The sequence below is a fragment of the Notamacropus eugenii genome, chromosome 3, assembly GCF_028372415.1.
Source record: "Notamacropus eugenii isolate mMacEug1 chromosome 3, mMacEug1.pri_v2, whole genome shotgun sequence".
NCBI classification, from domain to species: domain Eukaryota; kingdom Metazoa; phylum Chordata; class Mammalia; order Diprotodontia; family Macropodidae; genus Notamacropus; species Notamacropus eugenii.
In genome coordinates this window covers 332,397,128-332,413,638 of record NC_092874.1, presented here as the reverse complement: position 1 = coordinate 332,413,638, position 16,511 = coordinate 332,397,128, and the positions used below count along the sequence as shown (strand labels likewise).

Genomic DNA, 16,511 nt, shown 5'->3' with positions numbered 1-16,511 from the left:
TGCACAAAGAGAAATACATGAACAAGATACAAAATGAATAAAAGCAAGTTTATGAAGGGGGCTGCTATTCACTGGTAGAATCAGAAAGTGCTTCCAATTGAAATTTGAAGGAAATCAAGGAATTCCAATAGGTAGATAAAGGAGGAAGAATATTATAGAAATAAGATAGTCACTGTAAGGAACAGAGATGGGTAACAAGGAAATTGGGAAAAGGAGGAAATGGAGACAAGTTTAGAAATAGGGAAGCATAACAGTTACAACTGTTCAGCTGAGGAGTGGAGGGCCTGAAAGAGGGTGATGGCTATGACAGTGAAAAGAAATGCAGGGATTCTAGAGAAATTTCGGGACAAAAAATTGGGATAATTGGCAAATTCTTGAATATACTGAGAGAGTAGTGAATGCGAAAATAAGGCTGCAAAACTGGGTAACTGAAAGGATCGTTGGCAACTTGAAAAGTAAGAACAAAGTTTTGAAAGAGATTTGGGGGGAAAGTGGGAGTGGAGCTAATGGATTCAGTATTGGACATGCTGAGTTTAAAATGCCAGTGAGATATTCAGTCCCCAAATGCCCAAAAGATAGTTGGCAAAGCAGGAATAAAGTGCAGATGACCCAACAAAGGAGACAGAAGAAACACCAGAAGGGCTAACTCTTGATGACCAGACTGGAATAAAAGAGGAATTGGGGGAATAATAATATGAAGGGGTTGTGAGATGAGAAGAGGGGATTCATAGTGAATAATTGTGATTTGCTTATGATGAAATTATGAGGCTATATACAAATATATAAAGCATATCTTAAATATCCTATATTTAAGGTCCTATTTTACATTTATAACAGCATATTTTATGGTAGTAAGGATATGTAAATAAAGATACCTCTGGATCAGGGAACTACTAAATAAATTGTGATATTTAAGTATAACAGGATTTCCCTGGTCAGTAATAAAACAACAAAATGCATACAGAGAAGTACAGGATACGTTACAGAAATCTATACAAATGGGAGCGGAGCCAAGATGGCGGAGTAGAAAGACGCACATACACATAGCTCCGAACTCACAACCCATAGTACATCTACAAAGAAGTAACTCACAGCTAATTCTGCACCCAGAGGCCACAGAACATTGGAGCGAGGGAGATTTCTGTTCCAGAGAGACCTGCAAACCTCTCGCAAAAGGTCCTTCACACCGCGGACTGGGCGCCGGGACTGGGAGCTGAGTACAGCCCTGCCGCGGCCCCTGCACCAAGAGGAAAAGATCCGAGCGGACTTCAGGGACAGGATCTCCAGCCGCCACGCGGGTCCCTCCACCCACAGGTGACAGGGGTCGGTGAGAGGGTCTATTTGGTGGGTCGAGAGGGGAGTGGGGTGCCCCCATGGCTCAGGCCCCCTCGGGAGGCAGAAGCTGAGGGGCAGTGGCAGACCGGGGCTCCCCAAGCAGGCAGGAGCCTGGATCCATTGTTGAAGGTCTCTGCATAAACCCCCTGAGGGAACTGAGCCTGTGAGGCGGCCCTGCCCCCACCTGAGCACCTGACCTTAATCTCACACTGAATAGCAGCCCTGCCCCCGCCCAAAGCCCTGAGGCTGGAAGCAGCATTTGAATCTCAGACCCCAAGCACTGGCTGGGAGGATCCGGAGGCGAGGTGGGTGTGAGGAGAATATTCAGAGCTCAAGTCACTGGCTGGGAAAATGCCCAGAAAAGGGAAAAAAACCAAGACTATAGAGGGTTACTTTCTTGGTGAGCAGGTTTCTCCTCCCCTCCCTTCTGATGAGGAAGAGCAGTGCTCACCATCAGGGGAAGACACGGAAGTCAGGACTTCTGCATCCCAGCCCACGCAATGGGCTCAGACCATGGAAAAGCTCAAAAAGGGCTCAGAAAATTTTGAAAATCATCTTAGAGGACTGGAAGAAAAACTGGAAAGAGCAATAAAAGACATGCAAGCAAAGTATGAACAGCAGATCAGCACCCTGCTAAAGGAGACCCAAAAAAATGCTGAAGAAAATAACACCCTGAAAAATAGGCTAACTCAATTGGCAAAGGAGGTTCAAGAAGCCAATGAGGAGAAGAATGCTTTCAAAAGCAGAATTAGCCAAATGGAAAAGGAGATTCAAAAGCTCACTGAAGAAAATAATTCTTTCAAAATTAGAATGGAACAGATGGAGACTAATGACTTTATGAGAAACCAAGAAATCACAAAACAAAACCAAAAGAATGAAAAAAATGGATGATAATGTGAAATATCTCATTGGAAAAACAACTGACCTGGAGAATAGATCCAGGAGAGACAATTTAAAAATTATGGGCCTACCTGAAAGCCATGATCAAAAGAAGAGCCTAGACATCATCTTTCATGAAATTATCAAGGAAAACTGCCCTGAGATTCTAGAACCAGAGGGCAAAATAAGTATTCAAGGAATCCACAGAACACCACCTGAAAGAGATCCAAAAAGAGAAACTCCTAGGAACACTGTGGCCAAATTCCAGAGTTCCCAGGTCAAGGAGAAAATATTGCAAGCAGCTAGAAAGAAACCATTCAAGTATTGTGGAAATACAATCAGGATAACACAAGATCTAGCAGCTTCTACATTAAGGGATCGAAGGGCATGGAATAGGATATTCCAGAAGTCAAAGGAACTAGGACTAAAACCAAGAATCACCTACCCAGCAAAACTGAATATAATACTTCAGGGGAAAAAATGGTCTTTCGATGATATAGAGGACTTTCAAGCATTCTTGATGAAAAGACCAGAGCTGAAAAGAAAATTTGACTTTCAAACACAAGAATGAAGAGAAGCATGAAAAAGTAAATAGCAAAGAGAAGTCATAAGGGACTTGACAAAAGTTGAACTGTTTACATTCCTACATGGAAAGACAATATTTGTAACTCTTGAAACTATTCAGCATCTGGGTACAGGGTGGGATAACATACACACACATGCACATGCACACGCACACACACATAGAGACAGAGTGCACAGAGTGAACTGAAGAGCAGGGGATCATATCTTAAAAAAAAAATGAAATCAAGCAGTGAGAGAGAAATATATTGGGAGGAGAAAGGGAGAAATGGAATGGGGGAAATTATCGCTCATAAAAGAGGCAAGCAAAAGACTTTTTAGTGAAGGGAAAAAGAGGGGAGGTGAGAGAAAAACATGAAGTTTACTCTCATCACATTCCACTAAAGGAAGGAATAAAATGCACAGTCATTTTGGTATGAAAACCTATCTTACAATACAGGAAAATGAGGGAGAAGGGCATAAGCAGGGTGGGGGGGATGATGGAAGGGAGGGCATGGGGAGGAGGGAGCAATTTGAGGTCAATACTCATGGGGAGGGACAGGATCAAAAGAGAGCACAGAAGCAATGGGGGACAGGATAGGATGGAGGGAAATATAATTAGTTCTTACACAACACTACTATTGTGGAAGTCATTTGCAAAACTACACAGATCTGGCCTATATTGTATTGCTTGCCTTCCAAAGGGAAGGGGTGGGGAGGGAGGGAAGGCAGATTTGCAGACAGGGGCAATTAGAACGCTCGGTGTTTTGGGGTGGGGGGAGGGGACAAAAAGGGGAGAAAATTTGGAACCCAAAATTTTGTGAAAATGAATGTTAAAAGTTAAATAAATTAAAAAAAAAAGAAATCTATACAAATGCATATATATACACACACACAGCACAGCATGTAATGTCAGACTTTTTGATAAACTGATGAGTTTTGCTGAACTCCATCCTGCATCTCCTTAAATTTTTTATTTTAAGGCACTGTTTTCTAGGAGAGGCTTACAAGAGGGCAATAGAAACAGGTGATATACAAACAAAATATGTTATTAACAATCTATTTTTAAAAAGCACCTTTATTTCCCTGAATAAAAATACTTTCTTAGAGAAAAAAACTTGAGGAAAATATATAATGGATACCACACATTTTCAGTGTTCTCTCATTATGTATACATCATACAAAAGATATTATTGTCTACACACTATTTTGGAATTCCTCATTCATAATGAGAAATTCAAGTTAAAGGGACTCTGATGTTGTAACTCACATCCATCAGATGCACAAGAACTACAAAAAAGAAAACTGCTCATATGATACTTTAACCTGGGTAACTAGGTTGTATATAACTACTAGATCTAAGCCCTAAAGAAAGCAAAGGAGAACAAAGGGCTGTAAATGTACAAAAGTAATTTATGGTCATTTCTTCTACAGCAGCAAAGAATTTGGTTGAAGATATTACGGTGTATGAACGTAATGGAAAATTATTTTTAAAGAAATGATCAAAATGATGTTTCGGAGAAACAGTAAGAACTGATAAAGAATGAAATGAACAGAACAAGAACAACTTGTATAGTAAAAACACTAAAAATAGCCTTCAAAGACTGATCGTTGGTGGATGGAGACTTTTGCCAGTCTCCTTTAAAAGAGAATGACGCATTTATGGTGAAGAATGAGATATATCTTTTTGAAAGGAGCAAAGGTGGGAATGGTTATGATTAACTGTGCATATTAGTATATCAGTCACAAGTATTTTTATTCTTTTCTTTTCAAATGGGGGGAGGGGGAGAAGTGGGAGAAAAAGAAAAGAAATATTTAACCGTAAAAAATAAAAACAAAATTTGTCCACTATCACCACTGGGTCAATTTGGTTTTGGTTGGGAGTTTGATGCAAGGCTAATAATGCCTTGTTCAACTTTAAAGTGAATTTAAATTAGATGATTTCCAATAACTGTTTCACTCCTAAAATGACAGAATTAAGCACTTAAGAGTGAAAATACTGTGAAATAAAACCCTTCCTAATACAACACTCCTGATGAGTTTTCACTGCTAGAGAAAAAAATCCTATGTAGTATAATTAGTGAACGCTGAAGGTCCCACAACAAAGGTATAGTTGTGAATGAGTAGAGGGTTCAAATTCCTACCACAGGAATTCTAGGCTGCAACAATATCTACTACACAGGACCCTAAGCAGAGGTTACAAAGATTTCAGGGGATCCATGACTTTTTTTAATTTAAAAAATAAATTTTAAACTTAAATACACAGTAAGAAAAGAAAACCAAAGAGCTGGAAACAACAAATATTCAACAACTCAGCATGAATGTAATGGTATTGGTTGGTTGCTGTCCTTCATCTTCAAAGAGAACCAAAATGACATCACCATGAGAAAGTGAAATTTCATTGTGTCTGACTGTGACTGATCAGACCGGTGTGAGCTCGGAATGCTCTACCACAGGTTGGGCACATGTAGTCCGTGTGAATATTTAGGGTAGATATCCCAAATTTGTGGATCCTGCATTTACTTTGTGCTGTCTCAATTCTGCTTTGCTCATAAAGCATAGCACCTTTTCTGATGTGGGCACACCATGCTGAGCAGTCCTGTGCCAGTGTCTTCCATGTTGCACAGTCAAATCCAAAGTTCTTGAGAGACACTGAGAGTGTCCTTGTATCACTTCTTCTGGTCACCATGTGATCACCTGTACCACACGAGTTCTCCATAAAATAAATCTTTTTGGTAAGAGTCAATTCTGCATTCAAATAACGTGGCCAGCCCATCAGAGTTGCGCTCTCTGAAGCATAGTCTGAATGCTTGGCAGTTCAGCTCGATCAAGGACTTCAGTGTCTGGTACCTTATCCTGCCAGGTGATTCTCAGAATCTTAACAGTTCAAATGAAGTGATTCAGTTTCCTGGAATGGCGCTGGTAGACTATCCATGTTTCACAGGCATACAACAATGAGGTCAGCACAACGGCTCTGTAAACCTTCAGTTTGGTAGTGAGTCTAATACCTCTTCTCTCCCTGGAGCCTTTCAAACAGTGAGCTGGCTCTGGCAATGCATGCATCAACCTCACTGTCAATATGTATATCCCTGGAAAATATACTACCAAGGTAAGTGAACTTATCCACAGAATTCAAAACTTCTCCATTTGTTGTAACTGATGGTTCCACATATGAATGCTGTGATGGTGGCTGATGGTGTTTTCCTGCTGTTACTTACTGGGCCAAAATTAGCACAGGCAGCAAAGAACTGATCCATACTTTGTTGCATCTCAGTTTCAGAGGCTGCATTGAGTGCACAATCATCTGCAAACAGAAAATCATGCACCAACACTCCCTTCATTTTGATCTTGGCTTGTAGCCTTTTCAAACTGAAGAACTTACCATCAGTACAGTAGTTGAGCTTGATGCTGTGTTCATCCTCATTGAAAGCTTTTGTCAACATGGCTGAAAACATCATGTTTTTTAGCACGGGAGCAAAGACACAGCCCTGTTTCACTCCATTGGTGACTGTGAAGGCACGAGAGCATTGTCCATTATCCAGAACCCACGCAAACATGCCATTATGAAACTGATGTACAATATTGATAAACTTCTCTGGGCAACCAAATTTTGACATAATTTTCCATAAACCCTCATGACTAACAGTATCAAAGGCCTTGGTCAGATCTACAAATGTTGTGTACAGATCTCTGTTCTGTTTCTGGCATTTCTTCTGGAGTTGTTGGGCAACAAACACCATATCAACTGCTCCTTGGCCTTTTCTGAAGCCACACTGGTTCTCAGGTGAAGGACCAGCCCATTAAGGAGGTCTCTAGCAAGAATTCTGCCAGCAATGACTAAAAGAGAGATCCCCCTGTGATTGTCACAGGACAATCTATTCCCTTTACCCTTATAGAGATGGACAACGGAGGCACCCTTGAACTCCTGGGGATAACCTCCTCTTGCCATATAACCTGGAAAATTTCAGTCAGCTTTTGTGAGACTTTTGTGGTATATAACTGTGCTTCAAGAAATAATTAATATGATGAATTCAGAGAAGCATGAAAAGATCTACACAAATTGATACAGAATGAAGTAAGCAGAGAGAACAACAAATACATTAAATAAAGCAATGTAAGCAGAAACAAAAACACAAATACAAATCAAAAACTGAATATTAAAGAACAAGTATGTATTGAAAGGAAAGATGTGAGTTAATGTTCCTAATTCACCCTTTTTCAGAAAAGGAAGGTCTACTTGTGCTTCACATTACATATTTTTGGCCATTTTTGTTGTACTGATCAGTAATATTGATTTTTCTCCTTGCTCTTTGTTCTCTCTCTTTCTTTGAAAAGCAGTATTTTTTCTATTATGTGGGCACTGGAGAGGTGAAGGATATCTGGGTAAATTATGGCTATGTTAAAAAACAAAAAACATTTTTAAAAGTTTTTTTTAAAAGTTTATTGAGGTATAAGGGATACTCAAGACAAACCCAGAAAAGAATGACTTTAAAAACAAAAGCAAAGCCTCAAAGGAAAACAGGGGTAGGCCATAAATTCAGCTAGAAGTTCTAGAAGAGATGAAGCAAGGGTTTTAAAAACTAATGAGAGTACTCAAGAAAAAAATGGAAAAGAAATGAGAGCTATGAAAGAAAGACTGGAAAGAATTATATTAGGCACAGGATGTATAAAATTTTGTCCAAGTAACAAATTCTAGGAAGATGAATATTGACCAAACATCATAATGACGGTGATGTAGCAGCTAACATTTATACAGTGCTTACATTGTGCCAGGTACTACACTAAGCATTTCACAATTATTATGTCACCTGAGATGTAAGTAATATTATCATCCATTTTATAGATGCAGAAACCAAGGAAAACAGAGATGAACTGACTTGCCCAGGGTCACGCAAGCTAGTAAGTGTCTGAGGTAAGATTTAAACTCAGGTCTTCTTGACTCTAGGCATGGTGCTCTATCCACTGTATCACATAGCTACCCCTGAAGATAAATACTACTTGACATATTAAATATCTCAACAGACTCAAAATAAAAAAGACTTAAAAGAGAAGGAAATTTAAACTGTCTTACAGCAATTAACTGACCCCACAACAGATTAAGAGATGAATCACTGATCTACCTAAAGGTCATCACCAAAAACAGAGTGTAGACTTTATGGATCAAGAACTCTTAAAAGCAACTCAGACCTCTCAAAAACAAAGGGCTAATCAAAAATAGAAAGAATCCATTGGTCATTTCCTGAAAGAAACCTCAAAATGAAAACTCCCAGGAACATGATGGATAAAAATGAGAAGTTACTGCATAAAAGAAACAAAAATACTTCAAAAAGCAAGTAAGCAAGAATTCAAGTTCTGAGGAACCAGAGTTAGGGTCATGTATGATTTATCAGCCACAAGTACAAAGAAAAAAAGAATAATGGAATACAATATTCCAGAACGTAAAATTCTTACAATAAAGAATTAACTTAACTAGCAAAACAGAGTATGATCCCACAGAAGAATGGATCTTTAACAAAAGAGGACTTCCAGTCATTTCTGATGAAAAGACCACAGTTGTATAAAAATCTGAAGCACTAACACAATAGCCAAGAGAAATAGGAAAAAGTAAAAATGAACAATCATAAAGGATAAAATAAAAATCAGATGTTTACATCCTAACAGAGGGAAGATGTCACGCGTGTAACACTATGAACTCTATTATTATCAAGGATCATGTCTAATTAAACAACAGGTCTGAGAGAGGTTCTATAATGTTTTAAAGATCTTAAAAAAAATGAAAAGGGAAAGGAAATGTATGAGAAAAAAAGAGAAGAACAGGGGAGATCATTTCACACAACTGAGGTGAGAAATCTATTCAAACAAGGAAAAAGGTGTGCTGTCATCTAAACTGGTAAAAAAGAAAAGAACACGCACACACACACGAATAGAAATACATTTCATTCAAAAGGAAAACACGTGGGGAGAAAGGAGAAAAAGAAGGAATGCTGATTAAGGGGGTTATTCCTAGGCAAAACAGATTCTAAATAAGAATACAAAAAACATTCATAATTTTTTTTTGAGACTGCAAAAAACTGGGAATTGACAAAATACCCCCAAACTGAGGAAAAGCTGAAAAAGTTACAGCATATAAATATGATGAAATACTGTGTCATAAGAAATGATGGGATCTCAAGGGGCGGAGCCAAGATGGCGGAGTGAAAGCAACGACTCACCTAAGCTCCTGGAAAAACTCCTCTGGATATATCTGGGGGGAGAGTCTGACCAGACTTTGGAGGTGTAAAATCCAGTGGGTGACGGACTTTGACGGATTCGGAGCCCAGGCTGGACCGGAGGGTCCACGGGAGGGATCTGTTCCGCGGGGGTAAGACCCCGGCGCACAGCGCGGCAGGGCGGAGGGGACCAGAGGAGCCCGAGAGTGGCGGGCGAGACCAGCGGAGCAGGAGATAAGCCAGGCCGAGCCGGTGAGAGCCGCTGAGTGCCAGACATCAGCGCAGCAGCCCTTGAAATCTTCAGCCTGAAGACGGACTTCGGTGGGTCACTACTTGAACTTCCAGGAACTGGGATGGCAGAGTGATCAGTAAGTGCTCTCTCCTCCCCCCTGATGACCCTGAGGGAACCATAAAATTCTTCCCCAGATTAATCCTGGATCAGCGGGAACAGCAGAAGGGGGCGGGTGGTCTCATAACACCAGAGGCTGGAAAAGTGGCAAAGGGGGATTCTTCCTACTGTGGTGGAGGCGATCTGGAGGGACAGACGACCCAGGGCAGAGAAAATTCGCACTGAGACCCAGGCAAGCCTCAGAGCCGGGAGACGAGCCCCAGGAGGGGCGGGAACACGCGTTAGCTTCTAGGCGTACCCCAGCCCTCCAGGGGAAAAGGGAAGACAATAGGGAAGCTGGGATTACCATCCCCTGACCTTGCCTTTGCCTCAAGTCAGCTGAGGAGATAGCCTGAGACCAGACCACACCTCCCACACACCTAACAAGCTAACCCCAGGGTTGATCCGGGAAACAAAAAACAAAAGCCTGCGTTTAGCCTAGACACACATCAGCTCAACTTAAAGATCTGTACCTTCTGACTGAAAGAACCAAAAGCTACGACACTCAGCCAACATCATGAATCGGAAAAAGCAGACGAAAAGTGAAAAAACCATAGAATCTTTCTATGGGGATAAGGACCAAAACACAAACACCAAAGAGGTTAGAGCTGAGACTGTACTTCCATCTGAAACCTCAGATGGGACTATGAATTTCTCGCAAGCACAACTAGATTACCTGGAACGTCTGAAGAAGGATATAAAAGAAAAACTGGCCAATGATTTTAAAACTATAAAAAAAGAATTCACTGATGAGAACATCACCCTGAAAAAGAAAATTGAAGAAATGGAAAAGGAAGTTCAAAAATTAACTGGAGAGAATAATTCCCTAAAAGGAAGAGCTAATCAAATGGAAAAGGAAACCCAAAACCTAATTGGGAAAATTGATCAGATGGAAAAGGAAACCCAAAACCTAACTGGGAAAATTGGTCGATTGGAAAAAGAAGTACAAAAATTAAATGGAGAAAATAGCTCCTTAAAGGGAAAAATTGGTCAGATGGAAAAGGAGATGCAAAAGCTAAATGAAGAAAACACTACGATGAAGATTAGAATTGGGCAAGTAGAAACTAATGACTCAATGAGGCAACAAGAATCAGTCAAACAAAATCTAAAGAATGAAAAGATAGAAGAAAATGTAAAATATTTAATTGGAAAAACAACTGACCTGGAAAACAGATCCAGGAGAGAAAATCTAAGAATTATTGGCCTGCCAGAAACCCATGATGAAGAAAAGAGTCTGGACAATATCTTCCAGGAAATCATCAAGGAAAACTGTCCAGAAGTACTAGACTCAGAGGGCAAAATAGTCATCGAAAGAATCCACCGTTCCCCTCCCGAAAGGGATCCCAAACTCAAAACCCCAAGAAACATAGTTGCCAAATTCCAGAGCTATCAAGTGAAGGAGAAAATACTACAAGCAGCCAGAAAGAAACAATTCAAATATCAAGGACACACAGTCAGGATCACACAGGACCTTGCAGCTTCTACATTAAAAGATCGAAAGAATTGGAACCCAATATTCCGTAAGGCAAAGGAGTTGGGACTTCAACCGAGGATCAACTACCCAGCAAAGTTCAGCATAACATTTCAGGCAAGGAGAAAGTCATTCAACGAAATAAGGGATTTCCAGAGCTTCCTCACCAAAACACCAGAACTCAATAGACAATTTGATCTTCAAATGCAGGTCTCCAGAGAATCATAAAAAGGTAAACAGAGGGGAAAAAACAAAAACAAAAACTTGCTACTCAATTAGGGCAAACTGTTTACCTCCCTATAAGGGAAGATGATACCTGTTAATCTTGAGAACTGTGCAGCTATTATGATAAAAGGGATATATGTAGAGGGAACGGGCATAAAGTAAATGATGTCATGTCAAAAATATGATTTAAGTATGAGAAGGGATTGTAATAGGAGGTGTGGAAAGGGGGAAGCAGAAAATGGCAAATTATATCACAGGAAGAAGTACAAAACCATAGTAGAGGGAAGGAGGGGAGGGAGATGAGCATTGTTTGAGAGGTACTCTCATCTGATTTGTTCAAAGGAGGGAACAATAATCTTAAGTAGATAAGCCTAACTAGCTCTATAGGTAGTAGGAGGGGAAGGGGGAAGAAAGGGGAGGGTGGCTAAAAGGGAGGAAAGAAGCAATAAGAGTAAAGGGGACTAAAAGGGAGGGGGGCTAAAAGAAGGAGGGGAAGGCTGCAGGAGGAGGGGGAGAAAAGTGAATACTATTGAGGAGGGGAAGGGAGACGGGAGAGTTAAAAGCACAAATGGTGGGAAAGAGGGTGGAGGGAAATACACAGATTGTAATCATAACTGTGAATGTGAATGGAATGAACTCTCCCATAAAACAGAGACAGATAGCAGAATGGATTAAAAGCCATAATCCAACAATATGCTGCTTACAAGAAACACATTTGAAACGGGGGGATACACATAGGATAAAGGTCAAAGGATGGAGCAGAATATATTGTGCTTCAGCTCATGTAAGAAAGGCAGGAGTAGCAATCCTAATCTCAGACAAAGCAAAAGCAGAAATAGATCTAATCAAAAGGGATAAGGATGGAAACTATATCCTGCTAAAAGGCACCATAGACAATGAAGCAATATCATTACTAAACATGTATGCTCCAAGTGGTAGAGCATCCAGATTCTTAGAGGAGAGGTTGGGGGAGTTGAAGGAAGAAATTGATAGCAAAACTATACTAGTGGGGGACCTCAACCTCCCCCTCTCTGAACTCGATAAATCCAACCTCAAAATAAACAAGAAAGAGGTTAAGGAGGTAAATAAAACTCTGGATAAGGTAGATATGGTAGATCTTTGGAGAAAATTAAATGGGAATAGAAAGGAATATACTTTTTTCTCAGCGGTACATGGAACATTTACAAAAATTGACCATGTACTAGGACATAAAAATCTCACAATCCAGTGCAGAAAGGTAGAGATAATCAATGCATCCTTTTCAGATCATAATGCATTAAAAATTACATGTAATAAAAGGCCATGGAAAGAGAAACCAAAAATCAATTGGAAACTAAATAATCTAATTCTAAAGAAGGGTTGGGTTAAAGAAGAAATCATAGAAACAATCAACAATTTCATTCGAGAGAATGACAATAGTGAGACAACATACCAAAACTTATGGGATACTGCAAAAGCAGTTATTAGGGGAAGTTTTATATCTCTGAATGCTTACATAAATAAAATAGAGAAAGAGGAGATCAATGACTTAGGCTTGCAGTTGAAAAAGCTAGAAAAAGAACAAATTGAAAATCCCCAAGTAAATACCAAATTAGAAATACTGAAAACCAAAGGAGAGATTAATAAAATTGAAATTAAGAAAACTATTGAATTAATAAATAAAACCAATAGTTGGTTTTATGAAAAAACTAATAAAATTGATAAACCTTTGGTCAATCTGATTAAAAAAAAGAAAGAAGAAAATCAAATTACTAATATTAAAAATGAAAGGGGTGAACTCACCTCCAATGAGGAGGAAATTAAAACAATAATTAGAAACTACTTTGCCCAACTTTATGCCCACAAATTCGATAATCTAAATGAGATGGATGAATATTTTAAAAAATACAAATTGCCCAGATTAACAGAAGAGGAAGTTGATTACTTAAACAACCCCATCTCAGAAAAAGAAATTGAACAAGCCATCAATGAACTCCCTAGGAAAAAAATCTCCAGGGCCAGATGGATTCACAAGTGAATTCTATCAAACATTTAAAGAACAGTTAATTCCAATACTACATACACTATTCTTGAAAATTGGGGAAGAAGGAGTCCTCCCAAATTCTTTCTATGATACAAATATGGTTTTGATACCCAAACCAGGAAGAGACAAAACAGAGAAAGAAAATTATAGACCAATTTCCCTAATGAATATAGATGCAAAAATTTTAAATAAGATTCTAGCAAAACGAATACAGCATCTTATCACGAGATTAATACATTATGATCAGGTAGGATTCATACCAGGACTACAGGGCTGGTTCAATATTAGGAAAACTATTAGCATTATCGATCACATCAACAACAAAGCTAACAAAAACCACATGATTATCTCAATAGATGCAGAAAAAGCTTTTGAAAAAATACAACATCCATTCCTACTAAAAACATTGGAGAATGTAGGAATAAAGGGAACTTTCCATAAAATAATAAGCAGTATCTATCTAAAACCTTCAGCAAGCATTATATGCAATGCGGATAAGCTAGATGCATTCCCAATAAGATCAGGGGTGAAACAAGGTTGTCCATTATCACCACTATTATTTAATATGGTACTAGAAATGTTAGCTGTAGCAATTAGACAAGATAAAGATATCCAAGGAATTAAAATAGCCAAAGAAGAAACTAAGTTATCACTCTTTGCAGATGATATGATGATTTACCTAGAGAATCCCAGAGATTCAAGTAAAAAATTACTAGAATTAATAAACAACTTTGGCAAAGTTGCAGGGTACAAAATAAACCCACACAAATCTACTGCATTCCTATATATTAGCAACAAAGTCCAACAGCAAGAGATAGAAAGAGAAATCCCATTTAAAGTTAGGGTAGACAGTATAAAATACTTAGGAGTCTACCTGCCAAAACAAACCCAGGGATTATATGAACACAATTACAAGACACTTTTTGCACAAATAAAGTCAGATTTAAGTAAGTGGAAAAACATTAGTTGCTCATGGGTAGGCCGGGCTAATATAATAAAAATGACAATTCTACCCAAATTAATATACTTATTTAGTGCCATACCAATTAAACTATCAGACAATTACTTTCTAGAGCTAGACAAAATAATATCAAAATTCATTTGGAAAAACAAAAGGTCCAGAATATCAAAGGGACTAATGAAAAGAAATGCTTGGGAAGGTGGCCTAGCGCTACCAGACCTCAAACTGTACTATAAAGCAGCAATTATCAAAACCACTTGGTATTGGCTAAGAAACAGAGAGGTAGACAAGTGGAATAGACTTGGCACTCAAGATGCAGTAGGCAAGGAATATAGCAACCTTCTGTTTGATAAACCCAAGGACCCCAGCTTCTGGGATAAGAACTCATTGTTTGACAAAAATTGCTGGGAAAACTGGATAACAGTGTGGTGGAAATTAGGCATAGACCCATACCTGACACTGTACACAAGAATAAAGTCCAAATGGGTACATGATTTAGGTATAAAGATTGATACCATGAATAAACTGGAGAAGCAAGGAATAGTGTATTTATCAGATCTATGGAGAAGGGAAGAATTCTTTACTAAAAGAGAGATAGAATGCATTATGAAATGCAAAATGGATAACTTTGATTACATTAAACTGAGAAGTTTTTGCACAACCAAACCCAATGCAACCAAAATCCGGAGGGATGTAGTAAATTGGGAAAGAATTTTTACAGCTAAGCTCGGGGATAAAGGCCTCATTTCTAGAATTTATAGAGAACTGATCCAAATGTATAATCATACAAGTCATTCCCCAATTGATAAATGGTCAAAGGATATGAACAGGCAATTTTCAGAGGAAGAGGTTAAGGCTATCTATAATCATATGAAAAAATGCTCTAAATCACTATTGGTTAGAGAGATGCAAATCAAAACAACTCTGAGGTACCACATCACACCTATAAGATTGGCAAACATGACAGAACAAGAAAATGATAAATGCTGGAGAGGATGTGGGAAAGTTGGAACACTAATTCATTGTTGGTGGAGCTGCGAGCGCATCCAACCATTCTGGAGAGCAATTTGGAACTATGCCCAAAGGGCTACAAAAATGTGCATACCCTTTGACCCAGCAATATCGCTACTAGGACTATATCCCCAAGAGATCATAAAAATGGGAAAGGGTCCCACATGTACAAAAATATTTATAGCAGCACTCTATGTAGTTGCCAAAAACTGGAAGTCAAGGGGATGTCCATCAATTGGGGAATGGCTGAATAAATTATGGTATATGAATGTAATGGAGTACTATTGTGCCATAAGAAATGATGAACAAGAAGACTTCAGAGAGGCCTGGAAGGACTTATATGACCTGATGCTGAGTGAAAGGAGCAGAACCAGGAGAACTTTATGCACAGCAACAACCACAGTGTGTGAGAGTTTTTTCTGGTAGACTTAGATTTTTGTAATAACACAAGAACTTCTTACCAAAAAAAAAAAAAAAAAAAAAAAAAAAAAATCCCAATGGAGGATCTCAAGGCAAAATGCCTGCCACACTCAGAGAGAGAAATATGGAAGTCACTCACATATTGTAGCAGATCATGTTTGTGTATGTGTATATGTTTGTGTATCATGTTCTGATTTGTTATACGATTTCTTTCATTTATCTTAGTCTGACTACATAGCATGACTATAGTGAAAATATACTCAATAGGAAAGTATATGTAGAATCTATACAGAATTGTATGCAGTCGTGGGGAGGGAGGGGGGGAGTGGGGGGTAGGTGGGGGGGATAAAATCACAATTGTATGGCAGTGACTGTTAAACATTACAAAATAAAATAAAAAAAAAAAAAAAGAAATGATGAAGGGGATAATTTCAACGAAACCTGAGAAGACTCGTATTAAATGATGCAGAGTGAAATGAATAGGATTAGTAGACAATATAATTATTAGTAAGACTAGTATACCAATATTATAATGAAAAATAACTTTAAAAAATTTAGGACCTCTGATCAGCATAATGATCAAACATAATTCTAAAACATAAATGATGAAACATGATATTCAACATCTTTAGAGAGAAGTAAAAGACTCAAGAGTTCAGAAAGTTCCAAATTTTTTGCAGGGGGAAAAGGAGAAAGTCTAGAAGAACATGACCAATGCAAAAAAAAAAAAAATTCTTTTTGCTTGATTACACTTTTCTTAGTAGGAATTTTGTTTTTCTCTCTTTTTTCAAATAGATGGGGGGGGGGTGCAGTGCTGGAAGGAGAAATGGTGCATTTTTCCTGACTGGGAAAAAAAAAGCTTTATTAAAAAAATTAAAACAACAAAAACAATGGAAAAGGGAAAAGATTCTAAGAGGCAGGGGTGAGGAGACAATTTGTTACTGGCTTGGGGAAGAGCCAATGAAAAGACGTAGATGAGAGATGGGAGTGTTATATGTGAAAAACAAGTTCAGTTTGGTTGAACCTGG

General features: G+C 38.6%; 1 protein-coding gene across 30 annotated transcripts in view; it reads right to left on the bottom strand.

The window, feature by feature from the left end:
- The window catches only part of UBAP2 (ubiquitin associated protein 2), a 144,736-nt gene that overhangs the window by 73,624 nt on the left and 54,601 nt on the right, over positions 1-16,511 (bottom strand). Inside the window, exon 1 of one of the 30 annotated variants that reach the window (XM_072597011.1) lies at positions 2,307-2,424. The exons of the other annotated variants lie outside the window; for them this stretch is intronic. The gene's annotated coding sequence lies outside the window, so the exon portion shown is untranslated. Of the gene's footprint in view, positions 1-2,306; positions 2,425-16,511 lie in introns of those variants that run through there. 30 annotated transcript variants of the gene reach the window in all.